Source organism: Lynx rufus, unplaced genomic scaffold, assembly GCF_022079265.1.
Source record: "Lynx rufus isolate CCGP_SWC_20201006 ecotype Redwood Valley unplaced genomic scaffold, mLynRuf1.p SCAF_4, whole genome shotgun sequence".
Taxonomy (NCBI): Eukaryota; Metazoa; Chordata; class Mammalia; order Carnivora; family Felidae; genus Lynx; species Lynx rufus.
In genome coordinates, this window is record NW_025814856.1 from 65374762 (window position 1) to 65394240 (window position 19479).

The 19479-nt window shown below is 47.5% G+C and overlaps 1 protein-coding gene and 1 long non-coding RNA gene across 3 annotated transcripts in view; one reads left to right on the forward strand and one right to left on the reverse strand.

The window, feature by feature from the left end:
* Window positions 1–4795: 4795 nt before the first annotated feature.
* Window positions 4796–8662, reverse strand: LOC124524866 (uncharacterized). Its single transcript, XR_006965328.1, has 3 exons — window positions 8433–8662; window positions 7328–7437; window positions 4796–4998 (listed from the first exon to the last, which is right to left on the reverse strand). It is a non-coding gene; the product is annotated as an uncharacterized LOC124524866 (long non-coding RNA).
* An 8099-nt stretch (window positions 8663–16761) lies between these two features.
* The window catches only part of IKZF1 (IKAROS family zinc finger 1), a 98591-nt gene continuing 95873 nt past the window's right edge, over window positions 16762–19479 (forward strand). Inside the window, exon 1 of one of the 2 annotated variants that reach the window (XM_047097481.1) lies at window positions 16762–16781. The gene's annotated coding sequence lies outside the window, so the exon portion shown is untranslated. Of the gene's footprint in view, window positions 16782–17492; window positions 17773–19479 lie in introns of those variants that run through there. The other variant, XM_047097479.1, reaches the window with a different exon arrangement.

Genomic DNA, 19479 nt, shown 5'->3' on the forward strand with positions numbered 1-19479 from the left:
AGTCTCCTGAAGGGATTCTCATGCCTTTGCTAGTTTTTGTTAATTCTCCCTTAATTCCTGGAGTTTCATCAGGTTTAATTTGAGGGTAGGGAGCCCAAACCACAAGGATACACCATTTTGTCACCTACTCTGGGAAGCCCAATTCAACCTACTTTTCTAGAATAATCCTCCTGTGGCATTCTCCAGACCTACCGCTTGCATGCTTCTTTATAGATTTTATTTTTTTAGAGCACTTTTCGGTTAGCAGGAACATCAATTAGCAAGTACAGAGATTTTTCTTAAACCTCTTGTCCCCATTCATGCCCGGTCTCCCCCGCTATTTACCTCCCCCACCGGCGTGGTACATTCATTACAACCCATGAGCCTACATTGATATGTCGTCCTCACCCAAAGTCCATAGTCAAAGGCTCACTCTTGGTGTTGTGTGTTCTATGGATTTTGACAAATGTATAATAACCTGCATCCACCGTTATCCTACAGAGTATGATAGAGAGCAGGACGCAGAGTAGTTTCACTGCCCTAAAATTCTCTAAATTCTGCATATTCATCCTTCCTCCTCCAACCCTTGGCAAGCTGGTTGGTTTACTGTCTCCATATATTTGCCCTTTCCAGAATGTCATGTGGTTGGAAGCATACATATGCTAGCCTTTTCAAACTGGCTCCTTTCACTTAGGAATACGATTTCAGTTTCTTCCATGATTTTTCATGGCTTGACGGCAACTTTCTTTGTAGTGCTGAGCGACATTCTGCTGCCTGTGTCGACCACAGCTTACGTAAACACTCACCTCCCGAAAGACATTTTGGTTGCTTCCAAGTTACGGCAAGTATGAATAAAGCTTCTACACATACCCATGGGCAGGTGTTTGTGTGGACCTACGTTTTCAACTTACTTGGAGAAATTCCAAGGATCGTGATTGTTGGATTGTATGGTAAGTATGTTTAGTTTTGCAAGAAATTTCCAAACTGTCTTCCAGAGTGGCTGCACCACTTTGCGTTCCCACCAGCAGGTGAGTGAGAGATCCTGCTTCTCCACATCTTTACCAACACTGGGTGTTAATGTTTTGGATTTTGGTCATTCAAACGGGAACGTAGGGGTACCTCATCGTTGTTTTAATTTGCAATTCCTTAGTTACAGGTGGCGTTGACTATCTTTTCACATCTTTTCATTTCACTTGCATCCTTTTTTATCCTACTGGGAATGCGGTTTCTGATATTTATTAATATTTATTAATCATAATATTATTATTACATAATTTTTACCCTGCTCCTTTGTCAGTTTTTATTGTGGGTCAGCTTTCTCCAAAAGTAAAGTTGAATCCCCATTTTATAAAACTGAAAACAAATGAGCTCAAGTGTTTGACTTTGTATTAGTAAAACAGCTAGTTACTATTCTTCTAGCCCAAGAATCAATATTATAAAGCACACTATCTTTTTTTAGAATCATCCTGAATCATGGGGCACCTGGGTAGTTCAGTCGGTCAAGCAACCGACTCTTGGTTTCGACTCAGGTCATGATCTCATGGTTCATGAGTTTGAGCCCCACATTGGGTTCTGCACTGACAGCACAGAGCCTGCCTGGGATTCTCTCTCTCCCTCTCTCTCTGCCCATCCCCTGCTCATGTTCTTTCTCTCTCTCTCAAAATAAATAAACTTAAAAAAAAAAAAAAGAATCATCCTAAATCTATTTTAAAATTTAGAGACTGTTTTTTTGTTTCCCTCAATGAATAAGTAATGATTCAGCATGTAACCCCTGCTAATTCTTTAAGTATCAGAGAATACAAGCCATTGGATCTAATCGCACTGAATAAAATCATCTTCCACTTTCAAAAGTCCTTTTTAGTTGCTTTCTTTCCAATTCTAGCCCACGTTTGATCTTCCCAACATAGAAACCTTTAGTTTTAGCTATTTTATTTTTATTTTATTTTATTTTATTTTATTTTATTTTATTTTATTTTTTTAAATATTAAATTTATTGTCAAATTGGTTTCCATACAACACCCAGTGCTCATGCCAACAGGTGCCCTCCTCAATACCCATCACCCACCCTCTCCTCCCTCCCACCCCCCATCAACCCTCAGTTTGTTCTCAGTTTTTAAGAGCCTCTTATGGTTTGGCTCCCTCCCTCTCTAACTTTTTTTTCTTCCTTCCCCTCCCCCCTGGTCTTCTGTTAAGTTTCTCAGGATCCACATAAGAGTGAAAACATATGGTATCTGTCTTTCTCTGCGTGCCTTATTTCACAATTTTTTAAAGAAAACAAATAAAACCTATGAAAAGGTCCCAAGTTCTTAAATTTACACTAAATTTCTGTTTTCACCAAATGGATGAACAGCATGCATTTTTACTTTAAAAAAAATTTTAATGTTTATTTAGTTTTGAGAGACAGAGAGAGACAAGCACGAGCAGGGGAGGGGCAGAGAGAGAGGGAGACACAGAATGTGAAGCAGGCTCCAGGCTCTGAGCTGTCAGCACAGAGCCTGATGCGGGGCTTGAACCCACAAACTGTCAGATCATTACCTGAGCCAAGCTCAGATGCTCAACCAACTGAGCCACCAGGCACTCCGAGCATGCATTTTTAAAAAGAATACTTTAATATGAAATTGTTTGGGAGAAATAAAATATATTTGAGTAATTAATTATGGATTATAAAACATTCCTCTTATGGATAGATTTGAATGTCTCAAAATGCCATGAAAATGACATTAAGGTACAACACCAAAAGCACAGCCAATAAAAGAAGGTAAGTAGTATTTCATCAAAATTAAACACTTTTGGGCATTAAGAATACTACCTGGAGAGTGAAAAGACAACCCCAGAATGGGCCAAAATATTTGAAAATTATGCATCTGATATAACTCTGGATACTGAAATATATAAAGTCTAGTGGATACCCAAAATATATAAAGTATCTGGACTACATAAAGAACATTTACAACTCAATGACAAAAAGACACACAGACCAATTAAAAATATAAGTAAATGACTTGAATAGACCTTACTCCAAGGAAGACATCCAAATGGCCAAAAACCATACAAAAAGATGCTAACCATCATCAGTCATCAGGGAAACCCGAATTAAAAACACAATGAGACATAGCAACCCCTAGAATAGCTGTTAGCTGAAAAATGGCAGATAATGAGTATCGGGGAGGATCTGGAGACATTGGAACATTCACACATTGCTGGCGGGAATTTAAAATGGCGCAGCTACTATGGTAAATGGTTCCTCGATAAGTTAAATGAAAAATTACCATATAACTCAGCAATTCCACACCTAGGAATCTACCCAAAAGAATTCAAAACAGGTTTTCAAGTGAAAGCTTGATACACAAACATAGAGCTACCAAAAGTAGATGCAACCTAAATTTTCATCAACAGATGAATGGGTAAACAAAATATCCATATGGTAGAATGTTGTTCAGCTATAAAAAAATCAATGAAACACTGAAACATGCTACAACATGGACGCCATTATGCTCAAAAATATTGTGCTAAGTGAAAGAAACCAGGCACAAAATGTCTGATTCTCTTTACAGGAAACTTCCAGAATAAGCAAATTATTGGAGATAGAAAACAGATTTGGGGTTGCCACTAAATTGTGAGCTGGGGGAGGAGCAAATGAGAGCCACTGCTTAATGGGTACGAGGTTGCTATCAGGATGATGACAAAGTTCTGGAAGCAGACAGTGGTGGTGGTTGCACAACATCATGAATGCACTTAATGCCACTAATTTGTACGTTTCAAATTGGTTACGTTGTCAATGTTGTGTGTACTTGGCCACAATAAAGAAGGCAAATGCTTCCAAAGCATAATTTAAATTTGTTTCACTGGTCAGTTATAATTCAGACATTAGCCCTTCCATTGTTTGAAAATAGAATTGCTCTGTGTTTTAAGCTTCTTTGTGGGAGCAGGGAGTTGTGATGTTTTCTCAACTTCATCTCATATTCTAGAAAAATATTTTGCTATAGTGGTTGGAAAGTACATCTACTTTGTTTTTCAGTTAATTTGACCCCCGTACATGTGTGTTAAATCTTGGGGCTCAAGATGTGTGCTAGATTCTTCTTTAAAGCTTTTGGAGACATTTTCACGTGTCTTGCTAAACTCTGTAGCTCTGGGTTTTATTTTTTATTTTTTTATTTTTTTGGTGAGAAATTTGTATTTATCTGAACAATTTTTGATTCGTATCACCAATGTGGGATATTAGAATATTTCTGGCATATGACTGTGGATTTTATTTATTTATTTACCAGTAAATCTAGTTTTTTGCTTTCCCAATAAAGTTAATAATCAGGCTATCAAAATATCTGCTTCCAACATTCTTGGCTTCATTTCTCTCTGACATTTAAATGAATTTTCAAAACAGTCTCTGTTTATTATATGTTTTCTTTCCCCTTATGGATACCTGTGAAATGCTTAAAACTAACCTGCAGCTTGGATTTTCACTCAAGTGTGCCTGATAACTTTTCATCTCAGAAAATAGACATACACCATTGACTTTTAGAGTCCCCAAATACTCATTTCTATGAACACGCCAAACATTGTTTTATCTTGTGATGAGCATTTAGTTTGATTTTTTAAGCTTATTTATTTATTTATTTTGAGAGAGAGAGAGAGAGAGAGAGGGAGAGAATCCCAAGTAGGCTCCACGGTGTCAGCACAGAGTCCAACGCAGGGTTTGGACTCATGAACTGTGAGATCATGACCTGAGCCAAAATCAAGAGTTGGATGCTCAACGGACTGAGCCACCCAGGTGTCCCCATGTTTAACTTGATTTTAGTTTTTGTTTCTGAAAGCCTCATTCTAATGAACAGCATTAACACACACACACACACACATACACACACACCCCTATTTCTTGAGCATGCATTCCTTGAAATTATATGAGAGAAGTTGCACATTTACGCAATTTTTTTATTGCTGTGTAATGCTTACCTGGCCTCCAAACTGCCCTGTGAGTGTCACCAGCAAGCCCCAATTTCTCCTCCCCGCTCACGACAATCTCTGAGGTGTAATAAATAGAAAGTCATATCTCACAATTTATTTTAGTTTTCAGTTTGTGAACCGCTACTGCGGTTAAATACTTTTCTTGCATTCAGCGGCCTCTTGTATTTCTTTTGTAAATTGTATAATGGAGTCCTTTGCGCGTTGCCCATTACTGAGCTATTTCTTTGTATTTTTTTATATAAATTTGTAAAGCTCTTTGTATGTGAGCAAATGTAACCCTTCCTTCAAAGCCACTGCAAATATTATCTCAAAATATCACTGATATTTAAATTGCAGTCTTCATTTTCTTTCTGTCTTAAAAAACACAATCACAGATATTTTCAAATATACATGAAAGCAGAGATAATCATTTAGCGAATCCCAATAGAACCACCACCCGGATTTGATAATTAGCTAAGATATTGCCAACCTGCTTCCACCTTTCAACTGTTCTTTTTATTTATATTATTGTTTTGGTTGTTTTGCTGGAGTATTTTAAAGCCAAACTCATGTTACCCATAAGTACATCTGGATGCATCTTTATTACTAAGGACATTTAGATACAGAACTACATGCTATTTTCCTGACTTATCCACATTTAAGACTAAGAAAACATCACCTACCATGTAAAACTCCTTTGGGTAACATATATCCATTTCAAAACATACTCCTCCCTGGGTTATTTTCCTTACACCTTTTTGCCTATTTAACCATAGATAATTTCATCGATTTACTTTGCATAGCTTCTTGACCACAATTCTATAATTCTTTTTTTTTTGATGTTTATTTATTGTTTTTGAAGGAAGAAGCACGAGGAAGTGCACACGTGGGGGAGGGGCGGGGGGGGTGCAGGGACAGAGGATCCAAAGTGGACTCTGGGCTGACAACACAGAGCCTAATGCAGGGCTTGAACTCACGAACCGTGAGATCATGACCTGAGCCAAAATCAAGAGTGAAATGCTTAACCAACTGAGCCACCGAGGTGCCCCACATTTCTATAATTCTTGTCAGATTCTCTTTTCCTCCAGATTTTTGCTTCACGCAGCTGTTCCCTGTGCATTTTTCATGTTCTCTTTTCTGAGCATCAGATGGCAGTAGGCCTTCGACCTCAAGGAGGCTGTGATTCTTATTTTCATTGCCCACCCCCCAGTAGCAGCTCCATATTTCCACTGTAAGTGACAGTGTGCGCTGAGATCTCAAGGCCTTCCTGCTAATTTTCAACGTTGTAGGTATTTACATAGGCATTTGGAGAAGTCATGGGTTTTTCCCCCAAGCAGTTCCCACTTACCATGACCATCTAACTCACAGCAGAGTTCAGGATTTCCCCTATTATCAATACACTTATTTTAGTCTATATGAACACATCTTCCTTAATTCGCCCTTGCTCAGGCAGCAAAGAGCTTTTCCCAAGAGTCCTGGTCTGCACCAGGCATCCCTCTTCTTTTGCTCAGGAGGCCTCTTCCAGGACATTCCAGCCACTGGCAAGAAACAGGAAACTTCTCTGTGAGGGCATTGCACAGATCAGTCGGGGGGGTCTTTCTCTGTTTTATTTTTGCTCAAAGTTAGGCAAATCCCTAACTTCTTTACTCCCCTTCACACAGTCCTGAAGTCAAACCATTCAGGTTTGGCCAAAGGGGGTGAGTCACTACGGGTTAGTAGGTGACGGAGTTAGCGGTTGTGTTTGTGGCCATTTGAGGCTATAATAGGTTGTGACCACCTTCAAAAGAGCTAGTCTTCAGTGTTTGGGACCTTCTGGGAGGCCATGGCACTGAAACACAGAGGTAGGGTCTACTTAGAGACCATGGGTCAATGGCCAGCAAAGCTTTTCCCCAAAGCTGTTCTTGGTTCCCTGCCAGCCCACGGAGACCCACTGCCAAAGCCAAAGTCAAGTCATGGGATATCAGTTAGGAGAGGTCATAGAGATCATCTCATCAACCATTCTCATCTCATGAATGAAGATGCCAAAGCTTAGGAAGGGGGATTAATGGACTCGTCCAAGTGTGGGGGGAGATGTATGACCCCATCAAGGTCTCCTGACTCATACTAGTGACGCCCTGCATCTACCCAACCTCTGCCATAGCTCAGAAGGCCAGTAACGCCTCTCTGAAGCACCTTATTCCATGGCAGAGCCAAAAATCCCCTTGGTAGGGTTGACTTCCATGATCAAACTACTTCCGAGGGACTTGGACTCTAGCTTGCTCAGTCTGAGGTCTCATCAATTGCAATTCTAGAATTTCTTATCATGAACACCAGGAAGATGGAATTAGATGTGGCCCTGTTGGGTGAGCTAAAGTCTACGGAAACAAAAGAGAACAGCGCGCATATAATTAAGATGAAAAAAACATACTCCAGGAGACAAAAGATTGCCAAAGCTGATGTCCTCAGGAGGCCCCAATCCAACTTCAATCCCATCCAACCCTTGACCTGCCTTGGTCCTTCAGGGACTTGGTCTTTTGTCTGTGAAAAGACAACAGGAGTGGGTCTTTAAGAGAAGAAATAAATAGTAAGTAGTTCTCCGGGTTTTCTGCAGCTATGTCTCATATTTGACAACCTTACACTCACCGGTTTGACAGTCTGCTTTCACAAAGCCATATGCATATAAGGTGTATATTACCCCCACGTCGACGAGATTCTCACTTAGCCAACGACATCTGTCTTTGAACTGTCATGAAATGCTGGAATGATTCTTTTTCTTTTGTGGTGTCAATTCCTCTCTCTGTCATTATTAACCTTGTTAAATACCCTCTTCCCTCCCCTTCTGAAAGGCAGAAGTGAGTGCTAAGTTTCAAACATACCCCCTTAACATATCCAGATGGGGTGGGGAAAAAGCATAGCTAACTATCTACTTAATCAAACACCTACTTTTACTCCATCAACGGGGAGTAGACCCTTTTGTACATTTGACAAATTCAAGCAATTTAGCAAGTGGGTTAAAGTCTATGTAAAGGTACTTCAACAACATGGGAAATACAGACACTGGTCTTCTGTCTCAGAATTGGTTAATGGAAGACGTGAAATCTCAAAACGCGCACAACAGTGGGTTCTTACAGAGCTTCTAATGCACTGCTGGGAAAACCTTGAAAGATTTTCCATCACGGTGGGGGAGGGGGGCGGGTGGGTTGACAGTTTTTGCCTTTGCTGTCAGTGCCACTGTGGGAGGCTCCTAAATTTATTATACCTAGGAAATGATTCTAGTGCAAACCCATCCTGGAAGAAGCCAGGACGCAAGGCATGCCCACGCTCGTCAGCCTGTGTTGTGGGGTGTGACTACAAGGCTTTGGAAGCCGAGTCTTGGCCACCCCATGGGCAGTGACCTCGGGCACTTCTCTGACTCGATCAAGAGGGGGCCTGAGCAAGAACCTGGTCCTGTTGGCTTTTCCACCTCAAGCAGCCGAGCAAGCCCTTCCTGGAAGGAAAAAAAAATGATTCAGAGAGTAAAATAGAACCCTCACAATGGAGTGGCAATGTTTCCCACTGGTGCGAGCGTCTCCTTAAAATGCCATCTTTGTGGAGTCATCAAAATGCTCAGTGCCATCAGGTAGAAGGTCAGATGTCACACATTACTTTGGGGTCATCAGGAAGCAGCTTTCTTTCTTTCTTTCTTTCTTTCTTTCTTTCTTTCTTTCTTTCTTTCCAGTCTCCTCACTTTGGGAAGCTCCTTTCCCTCAGTTTTCCTCACCCACGAAATAAGAATAATAATGTGGTCCAACTTCCTAGGGAAGAGAAGATCGATGAGCTCTTTTTGCTGATTAGCTCGAAAGCCATGCAAATATAAATCAGTGAGTACTCCGTGTGCCACTGCCCTGCCACCCTGGGCGCCTGGAGCTCTCACTGAACTCAACAGGAGCTCCGGGAATGTACAAGAAATATGTGCTGGGAGAGATGGGTCCGGGGCATTTTGGTGATGATTACTTAAGCACTGCTGTAGCAGGAGAGACAACTTGTAAGTGTATGATTATCGATCGCTGCATTTGGATCTGCTCTGAGAAACTCTGCTACATCAGGTAGTCAGGCTCAAACAGCATCAATCATGTGGCACAACACTCTGGCTGTCTGACGGACTTAATGGCATTGGAATCAAAGGGCAAAAGCTGCCCTTGGAGGCCAACAGGGGCTCTTCAAGGCTCGAGGAGTCAGAGCAGACGGAACTGATGTTTGCCTTGCCAATTACAATCTAATAAGAAGGTAATTAAACCGGCATACAGGTTCTACTGTAACTGTGATCTGTAACCTTGATCTACAACATGGAATGATCAAAAAAGACATCTGTGCTCTACAGCTCGGCCCGTGAAGCCACGTCCCTTGGTTCAATGCCGCGGGGTTAGTCACTTGTCATCCTTGGATGGCTGTAGAACGTGTCCCCAACCGTAGTCACTTGCGTCCGAAACTCGCACCAATCCCCTATCTCAACTTGTACCAAAGGATGGGGTCTTCATTCTGCACAGTCTGTTTCTAACAGCAGGCTTTGCTACCATCTATAAATTCAGACAACAGGATTCCTTCTCCCAAAACGCAGGATCATTGGCTACAACAGATCGAGTATAAGCCGCTCAGTGGAAAACGTTTATGAGATATCATCATAGAAAATAAAGGGGTATTGTAATGAAAAGGCAACCCTTTGGTTTAATTGCAACTGTTTAAGCTAAAGGAAATTGTGTATTTGAGCTCTGAAGTGGAAACAAAGTTGCCAGTTTCTGAGATGCATATTATAGAAAAATGAGTTCTTTTTCTTCATTAGAAAAACATATCTGCAAGTAATAAGAATATTATGAGTAAATATTAAAAGAATACATAGCCATTAGGCCGTGAGTAGCTACAGAATACATTATATCTTTAAAGAATTTCCAAAACATCCACTTAGAAAAGAAACAACAACAACAACAACCTGACTCCTGGCCTAACTAAACTATAACCTGCGTTCCTACCCTACAGAAATAAAGCAGCATCAACACCCTCTGGAGAATTGCCCCCACACTACCAGAACAGGATGAAGGAAACTTCATCATGAATCCGAAGCGTTACGGATTTAAGTCATCACTTGCTTCCTTCGGAAAAATAACTTGAAAGTCCACAGAAGCGTGCATGCACGAGAAAGGAGTGAACTACACTTAAGGAAGACCAAGGAAGGAGTGAAATGCAGGACATTCTGTGCTGAACCCATCACTGCTCAGGGAGCATTCCGTAGGTGAAGAAACAGCATGACTATGCGAATGAGCTGAGAGCCCCAGACAGGACAGAAAGGGAACGTGACTCCGTCCAGCTACACGATGAGGAAAACACACTTCCTACGCAGATCAGAAAAACAGCTTAACAGCTCCTTGTCGCATAATTTTTCAAGTTTGTTTCTTTCCTTTGAGAGAGATAGAGAGCGTGTGGGGGATGGGCAGAGAGAGGGAGAGAGAGAGAACCCCAGGCAGGCTCAGCGCTGTCAGCCCCGAACCTGATGCAGGGCTCGAGCCCACAAACTGTGACACCATGACCTGAGCCCAAATCTAGAGTCAGATGCTTGACTGGCTGAGCCACCCAGGCATCCCTGCCATATAATTTAAACAAAATTGTTTTGCCTGATTTAGAAAACAGTCCGATGAACCCTTCAAGTGTGGTACCAATAAGTGGAAATATCCACTGAATGTTCTCGTTCTGGGCACTGAGAAAACAAAACAGACCAAAAAAAAAAAAAAACTCCTCTGTCTTCACAGAGAGTAAACAAAACAAATGTTAACAATAGAGCATGTTGGAAGATACACGCTGTGTAAAATGTAAAGAAGGAGCGCCTGGGTGGCTCAGTCCGTTAAGTATCTGAGACCTTGGCTCAGGTCATGATCTCACAGTTCGTGAGTTCGAGCCCTGTGTCGGGCTCTGTGCTGACAGCTCAGACCCTGGGGCCTGCTTTGGATTCTGTGTCTCATTCTGCCTCTCTGCCCCTCCCCTGCTCTTGCTCTGTCTCTCTCTCTCTCTCTCGCTCTCTCGCTCTCTCTCTCTCTCAAAAATAAACATATTAAAAAAAAATGTAACGCAAAGACATCCTCTTTTTAGAGGATGCTTGGGTGGAGGTAGTGTTGTTACGCCTTTATGGAGGGTGGGCCATGACTGTCCCGGAGCTGAGATGACATTTGAGCAAAGACTCGAAGCAGGAAAGAGGGCAGGCGGGCAGGCATCCAGAGAACGGCAGGTGCCGTGAGCCATAGCCGGTGCTTGAGGACCAGCAAAGCCAAGCCAAGCAGCTGGAGACCAGTGAGCAAAGGACACAGTTAGTGGCTGGACCTGAGTCCAGTGGAGAAGTGCATGATCTGATGAGCTTTTCCTCAGGCCCTCCCTGCGTACTACGAGGGGCAAGGACAGAAGTAGAGAGCTGTTCGGAGCCCCCCCCCCCCAGTCTGCAGGCGGAAGGTGGCGGAGTTTGGACCCGTGTGGTTGCAGTGCAGTCGGGAGGTTGGGTTACTGACACCTGTTGGAGGCAGAGCCAGCAGAGGGTCCTGATCGAGGGAGGGGAGGAAGAAGGGAGCCATCAAGAATGCCCCCAAAGTCCTGACCTTGGCAATTTCCCATTGCTATTGGATCCGATGCAGTGACACAGGTTTGAGGGGAAAGGTTTGAGGGGATTCGGGGTAGGGACATGGTGAATACAAGAAGCCAGCTATAGATGCGCAGGTCAGGCTATCAAGGAGGCTGAAAGATGCACAAGTCTTTGATTCTAGGGGAGATCAGAACCGCAGACGTCAGCCCAAAGATGATGTCCGGGGAGCTCCTGCGCCTTCGGAAGGAGGCCGAGAGGCCAGTGACGCAGGGCAAACCCAGGCACACGTGGCCCACTGAATATCCACTTCACCCGTATCAACAAGTTCAAATGAAATGCTTGTGGAAGTTTTTGGAAACTTGAAAGCAGGAGACAGACACCCACTGACGGCTCCTGGAACCAGCCGGGCCTGGCAGCAAACGCTCTGAGCAGAGAAACAATCTATTTGCAACCAGATCAAGGTCCGTCCCCAGCTGTGAATGTGGGAACATCGTCCAGGCAATGCTCCTTTCGTCTCGCCTGCTTTCTGCTGGATGTCACTCTAAGAACCTTGATGGAAATACAGGCGGGGGAGTCAAACGCTGATGACCACATACCATGATGAAAGACCTACATCCGTGCTCTCATTTACGCCCCGTGCCAACTCCATGCAGCGGGATTTCTTTTCCCTGAACCTGATGCTCAGGGCACTGGGGTGACTCAGCTAGGTTCCTACGGTGACCCTGTGTGCAGAGGGGAGAGACACCCAGGTTTTCAGGACACTTCCCACCGCAGGGCCCTCCACCTCAACCCCCTCTCCAAAACGACCCCACTTCCTTTCGAGACTAGACGGGAAAGATTTGTGATTCATTAACACCCAAAAGAGAAAGCTGCTAGACCAGTAGAGAAGTAACTAGACTCCATGTTGGTAGACTTTACAGATTGGAAAGCCTGCTCATAAACCTTAGTCTTTTCCTGGAAGTGCCCATCTGGTCCCTTCACCAAGATGCATGCTGTCAGGACAGGTGATCCGGCCTTACGGGAAATAAAAAATTGAAAGGGGACAAGCAGGAAACACTTGCCTCCGATTGGAGAAGGATGTCTCAAGGGAATCAGTCTTTGGAGGGATAGGGCACGGGGCGTAGCTAAAAAACCTGACCAAGATTTGTCTCCCAGGCTAACTACTTAGAAATCAAGCACCTCAGGGTCCCCTGGGTGGCTCAGTCGGTTGAGTGTCTGATTCTCTATTTAGGCTCTCAGGGTTCGCGAGACAGAGCCCCATGTCACCCCGCTCTGTGCTGACAGCACGGAGCCTGCTTGGGATTCTCTCTCTCTCTCTCTCTCTCTCTCCTCTCTCTCTCTTTCTCTGCCCCTTCCCTTCTTGTTCTCTATTTCTCTCTCTCTCTCTCAAAATAAATAAACAAACATTTAAAAAAAAATCTAGCAACCACTTAGTGGCTTTGCCCTTTTGTGTGTCCACAGGCTGTGTGTTCAAGTTGACCATGACGCGTTTTGCATGGAAATGCAATTGTTTCTGATTTACTGGGCTGGAGCCCCTTCAGGATAAGACCACACGTTATGCCTTTATTGGGACCTCCTGCCTCTCAAATACCAGTTGTAACGGTAGCTGTCACTGAATACATGCTCGTCGAATAAGTGAATGGAGATGTGCCACGAGCAGACTTAGAACTCCACAATCCTGTTCTAATCTTGCTCCTATAACACGGTGGAATCGCCTGGATGCGGACCCGTCCCTCTGTCTTTATTCTGATCTGTTCAGGCCAGATCAAGATCTGCTTTTCCTGTAGTCCGCCAAAACATCTTCAACAACTTTTCATCAGAAAGCTTTCTGGGTAAATCTATTCTTCTCCAAGTCGTTATATCCGACCTAGTTTGCTTTTCAGTCTCTTCCAACCAAACGGTGTTGATTAAAAAGTCACCAGTTTTGAGAATCTAAGTGTCTTCTGACAAATTCCAAGGGGAATAAAGCGAAAGGAATTGTCACGAAGTGGGAAGAATTTGGTTGTCAGCTGCGACACATCCTCGATTCAGATCGAGAGGCAGAAATGTGAACGATGAGGAGAGCTGCTGAATTTCTGTGGGTTTCAAAGCCAGGAGCAACGGAGCCTCCAGAGAGGGCCTTTTAAACGTGGCAGGAAACGGAACATCCTGCAGGGTCTCCGTGCGGCTGGCCGGGCAGTCCTGGCCCCTGTGTCCTGCTCCTTCCCTTCCAGAAGGAGTGGGAGCCACCCTTCTGTGCTTAGAAAAAGCCAAACCCAAGGCAGTGAGCCTCAGGAAAAAATGGTCAAGGATCTTGCCCCAGACCAGCAACTGTTGGTTTTCAAAAACAGCAGAAGCAGAAGCTGGGGGTGGTGAAAAGTAGGGACAAGAAACCAAAGAAGCAGAGTCCTTGTTGCAAAAATTCCATCCACGTCCTGGTCCCTTCGTTCGCGTTCCTGTTCCTTTACAGACGAAACTGTGTGCGTTCTGCATTACTTCAGCATTGTAGAAAGACGACAGAATTTTTTTTTATATGAACAACTTTTCCTGTTACTTCAGGATTATTCCTGCTATTTCCCAACGGCTGCAGGAAAAAGGGATGTTCATCCTTTGCCGTTTAACAGATATTTTTTTAATGGAAGCAAGACACAATTATAACCACAGCAAATTGCATACACCAGCTCACTTAATTTCACCTCATTCCATCAACACCATTGTTAAGTTGGTATGCTCCGCAGAGGACAGACCGGAAGCTCAGAGAGGTTGAGTAACTTGCCAAGACTCACACAGGTAGTAAGAAATGAAAGTGCGAATCAACCGTCCGTCTTCTGCTTAAAACTCATTCTCCTTAGAACCGTCTCTAGTCTCTGCCAGAACAAAAGTGCCCATAGCAGGATTCCCTTATTAGAGTAAGCTCTGAGTAAGTAGTCTGTGATTCATTCTATAGGGGCTCTTTGTTCTTTTGGTAATATCGCAAAAGAAGAAAAATTGCTAATTTGACAGTTATTGTCTGAATAAACTAGGCTGCCCTTCGTTAAATGCTGCAACATTATTACGTATCTATTCTAAAGAAACAAAATGACTTTAGAGCTATAATTTTTTTTTAAAAAAAGCATCACCTGTTTCAATTTCCCCTGCTAAGTTTTTCCCTCCAACGTGCTTTTATTGATGATTTAAGCAGCCTCTCCGAGGCCTTGGTGTCTACCCACAGAGCCCAGGTCACAGCAGGACTCTTGTCCTCTACCTGTTTTGGAGTCGGGGCGGGGGTGCAGGTGGACCATGAAGCCTGGTTCTTCCCAGCTTGCTCTCCAACTCAACAAGACACTGGTAGCTAGCAGGGCCCACGATGAACACTAGTGACCACTCAGAGTCCTTTCTCTGCTATCAGCAGACGGCAAGAACTGTCATATGTGAAACACACGATCCACAAACAATCCTGTGAGGCGGCTTACCTTATTCCTACCCAGCTGTACACGGGGAAATGGAAGCTCAGAGAAGTTCAGGAACTCGGCCAAGACCACACAGCATCAACTATCCGGGTCCTTCACCTCTTACTCTTCTGCCCCAGGAGGAAATGCCTTGGCTTGAGTTCTTGATTCCCACTCCTGGGGACCCATGACACACATTTAAAGAGACACACTGGGGGCTAAGGGTGTTGTGTGCCTCTAAGAACAAGAGGTATCCTCTAACCTCTCCACTACATTTTTGGCCTCCCTGGGCTTTGAACCTTATGTCTATTGACTCATAGAATCCTGACAAGGACTCTTGCAATGAAGAGCAATGCAGTGGCATTGACTTCTTTTGCAGATAAAGGCAATGAGGCTCAGAGGTTCAGTGACTTGCCTAAGGTCATATAGGTAAGGGGTGGGCTAGGGATTAAAGCCATGGACCTTTTTACTAGCTCCACTTCCTCTGGACTCTAAGCAGGGGGAGTTAACAGGCTCTGGGCTCAGAATCTCAGAGTTTCTCTGAGCACTAATTCAGTGGTAGGAGTTGCGGAAGTGGTCCAGGAAGAACGTGTCCCGCTGCCTGGGGTTCGTGGAGGGTAGAGGACATTTCTCCCAGAGATGGCACCAGGCAAAACCGGTCCACGACTGCCTGGGCCCTGCCACCAGCAGCCTCCTCAGCCAGGCCGGCCACAGCCTTCCCTGGTGGTCTCCAGTCCCTGCCCCACTCAACTGCCCAAAGTGACATTTTCCACCTGTCACCTTTGTGCTGTTCTGTCCATCTGCAAGGCCTGCACCCCGAGCCCCCTCCGGGCCCAGGGGCGCACTTCCTCACTCTCCTGCAGGAAGGCATCATTTGGCCCTCCCCAGGATCTGCACTGGATCTCCTCTCTCCCGTGCAGGGGTACCTTTCCGGATGAGCCCCTGCAAGTCCTGAAGGGCAGTGCCCGCGGCTCGCTGGTCTCCATCCCTCCCTTAACACCCAAGAGGGATGGGGACAAATCGCCTGCATTCACGATTCTCCCTCTTCTGCTCAAACAGCACATTGTCGCCTGGCTCCCGCTCGGGTGGGGCCCGGCTAATGAGAGTGACGGGCGTCAAGAGGTGCGCGGTTAGAGCCCGCATTCCTGTCTCAACGAGACACAAGCAGCGCCTTCCTCGCGCGCTTCGGGGCTCGGGGAAGGGGGGGGGGGTCTGAGGTGCCAAGGCCTTCGCTGTCACCTCCTCCCGCGGCCGCCCTGTCACACCTGGGTGTGCACGCAGACCAAGATGGAAGGCGCGATCCTAACTTCTGCCTGAGCAGGTGGGAGGGAAGAGAGACGAGAGGTATTCCATTGGTTGTCTGGGAAAATGAATCGCACCTTCCCCTCACTTGCGGAGGATCAACTTTTCCCACCCCCTCGGGTGGGCACTCCTCACCCGGGGTCGCAGCCGGAAACGGGGAGCCCAGTGGCCCCAGTTCGAGGGACGTGGAGCCGGGCGGGCAACGGACGCTCCCCACCCCAGACACCGGGGAAAGTGCCTCACGATGTCCCGGGTCCCCGGAGTCCCCGCGGCGGGGCGAGCGGCACCCCCCGCCCCGCCGCCGCCTCCGGCTGCCCCGCGCGCGCGTCGCCCGCGCCGGGTCCCCAAGGGTTAAGCGCGGGCCCCGCGGCGCCGCGGCCGATGCCGCCACCCGGGCCGGGGCGCAGAAAGCCGGCCGCCACCTGCCGCGCGGGGCCGCGGCGCGATGCGGCGCTGGAATGAGGAAGCGCGGCGGCGAGGGGAGGGCCGGGGCGCGCTGCGCGCGGGGGTGGCGGCGGCGCGCCGAGCGGGCCCGGCGCGGGCGAGCGGGCTGCAGCCGGCGGCGGCGCCAGCAGGTACGGCCCGCGCCCGCCGCCGCCCCGGCGGCCCTGGAGTGGGAGTGGGGGTGGGAGTGGGGACGGGGGGGGGCGGGACCCAGCCCCGCGCCCCGGCAAAGTTTGTGCGCGCGGCCCCGGAGTTGCGGTCGGACCGCACCGCGGGAGCCGGCGACCCGGCGGCGGAGGCTGGGGCGAAGGCGGCGCGCCCAGCTACGCGCCCCGGGTCCGCGTCCCGCTACGCGCCCCGGGTCCGCGTCCCGCTACGCGCCCGTCTGTGCGTCCCGCTCCCGGTCCCCCTCCGCACCCGGACCCGCGCCCCGCTCCGAGTTCCTCTCCGCGCCCGGACCCGCGCCCCGCTCCGAGTCCCCCTCCGCGCCAGGCCGAGCGCCCGGCTCCGCGCCCCGCGCCCCCCGGGTCCCGCTCCGCGTTCCGGGGCAGCAAGCCGGGCGAGGGCAGGGCGGAGCGCGCGGGGCGGGGCGGCTGCGGGCCGGCGGAGCGGTCGGCCGCAGGGGTGCGCCTCCCCCAAAGTTTGCGGAGCGCGGGCGGCCGCAGGTGGCGGGGCGCAGGGGCGCGGCGCGGAGGGGGCCCAGGTGCGCGGCCCGTGGGCGGCGCTGTGCGCGCGGGGCGGCCGGCCGGCAGCGAGCGCGAAAGCCGGGTCGGAGCCGGCAGAGGAGGGGTTGGGGGGGTGGGGGGGAGGGTGGCGGAGAAATGGGGAACCGGGCGAGTGAGCAACTTCAGGAAGTCGTTGTGAAAGAAAGCTGGGAAGAGCCTGACGGCCGAGTTAGCAGGGCGCTCTAACAAGTGCGTGCGCGGCCCGGGGCGGCGACTGCGGCCACGGTCCCCGGGTCCCCGCGCAGCGCCGCCGAGCCCGAGCCCGGCCGGGACCTTGGAGGTGGCGAGGCGGCCGGCCCCGGGCGAGCCCGGCGGGGCAGAGGGAGCCCCGGCCCCGAGGTTGCTGTTCGCGCCCGAGGATCGGTCTCGGCCCCCAAAGTGCGACGCACACGTCCACGTGAGTGTTTTCCAATTGAATTTCAGTAGGAAAACTCAGAGTAGCCGGTGGCTTAAAAACAACAGAGGTAGAGAATGAAAAGACAAGGCAGTAAGAGCTGTGACCCCTGCTTTCGCTCAGGTCCGCCTCTCCTTTCTGGGGATAGGGAGAGCGCTGACTTTTGTCAAAGCCTCCGCCACCAACTTGTGCGGTGACCGAAGGCGCAGGGCCAGGCCGGCGTGGGACACTCGTGAGCCGCCCCGCTGTCACCACGGGGAGGACGGTCCAGCGCCCCTTGCATTTAAATTGATATGTGCCTAGAGGTGACGGAAGCCAGGCTTTATAAAGTCACCCAGGGAGAGCTTTCTCTCCTGATCTCTGAGGGGCCAGCCTTTTGCTTGTCCTGAAAAACCTTTAGATCGCGTCTGAACTTGCTTTCGGCAAAATGAAGAATTATCCCGGTCTGAAAAGTTAGTGGTTCCTTTGCTGACTGCAATTTTGGCGATTAGGTTTCCAAACGCCCTGGCAAGAAGGCGTCAGGTTACTGGTGGGTGTATTTGAAAATGTATTTAAAAAAAAAAAAAAAAGGTCAAGGATCCTCGGTGATTCCGGAGGAACCTAGTGACGATGAGATTGTTTTTTCTTCCAATTTGGAGGCACAGAGTGTGACATGTGGAGAGCAGAAAGTCCGCAGCGTCTGGACAGGCATTGCCAACACTGTTTTCCTTCTCCCCGCCCCGGGCTGCAGCCGGCCCAGAGCGAATTCAAGGCAGCGTGCTTGGCTCAGCCAGCGTGCTGCTTGTTCCCCTCCCCTGCCTCCCCCCACCCCCATCGCTGCTCCCAGACACCTTGTTTTTGAACTTGGAGACTCAAACTTCTCTTGAAGAAAATATCTACTTGCCACCCAAACCAACTCCTGTTCAAGGAGAAAAATTTATGGAATTAGAAGATATGCAATGTGTACAATATTTCAACTTTCATAGAAATTGAAACGGTTGCAAAGATGGGTTCACTTGGTTTTGAGCTGAGAGGAGAAAGAAACCAGCAGGAAACGGTTGGAGCCTCTTGGATTTCTTTCTTTGTTTGGAGACGTTTGAGGGGGTCAATGGGACTCATCTTTCAAATGGAATTTTAAAGCTGCCGTTTGAGTATGTTTCGGTATTCCGTGTGTCAGAATTGTTTCGGCGACAAATCAGATTATTTGGCAACGTGGCTAAAATTTTAAACAGTGACAAGTATCCGTGGCAGGAAGATTACCTGCTTACATCATAGGATATGCAGAATGTGTTAAAACAGAACTTGTGCGCAGACATGTAAATAATGATGTCACGTCTTCAAATCCCATACAGTTCTGGCTTGATATCATGTATGTGATTTCAAAACTTTCCAGGAACGTATGTGTTGATACCTTTTTTACGTGGCAAAAAAACAAAAACAAAAACAAAAACGTGCTTCCCGGTCTTAAAGTCCACCCGGGTTGATGTGAGACCGTGTTATTGAGTTCAGTGGCCGTGCCATCTTCCCGTTTTGCTTCCTGGTGGTAGTTGAAGGCAGGGGCTCTGTAAATCCCAGCATGCTTGTTTGTTTAATTCACCAGCGTTTTCAGTGAAATGCTGCACCTTGAGGAATTAATTATACCTCCTCGGAATTCAGGAGCCTGGTGGCCTTAATAGCCCAGTAGTGCGGTCTCGTGGGATGAGTTGGCGGGTCTGTAAAGAAAACTGTGCA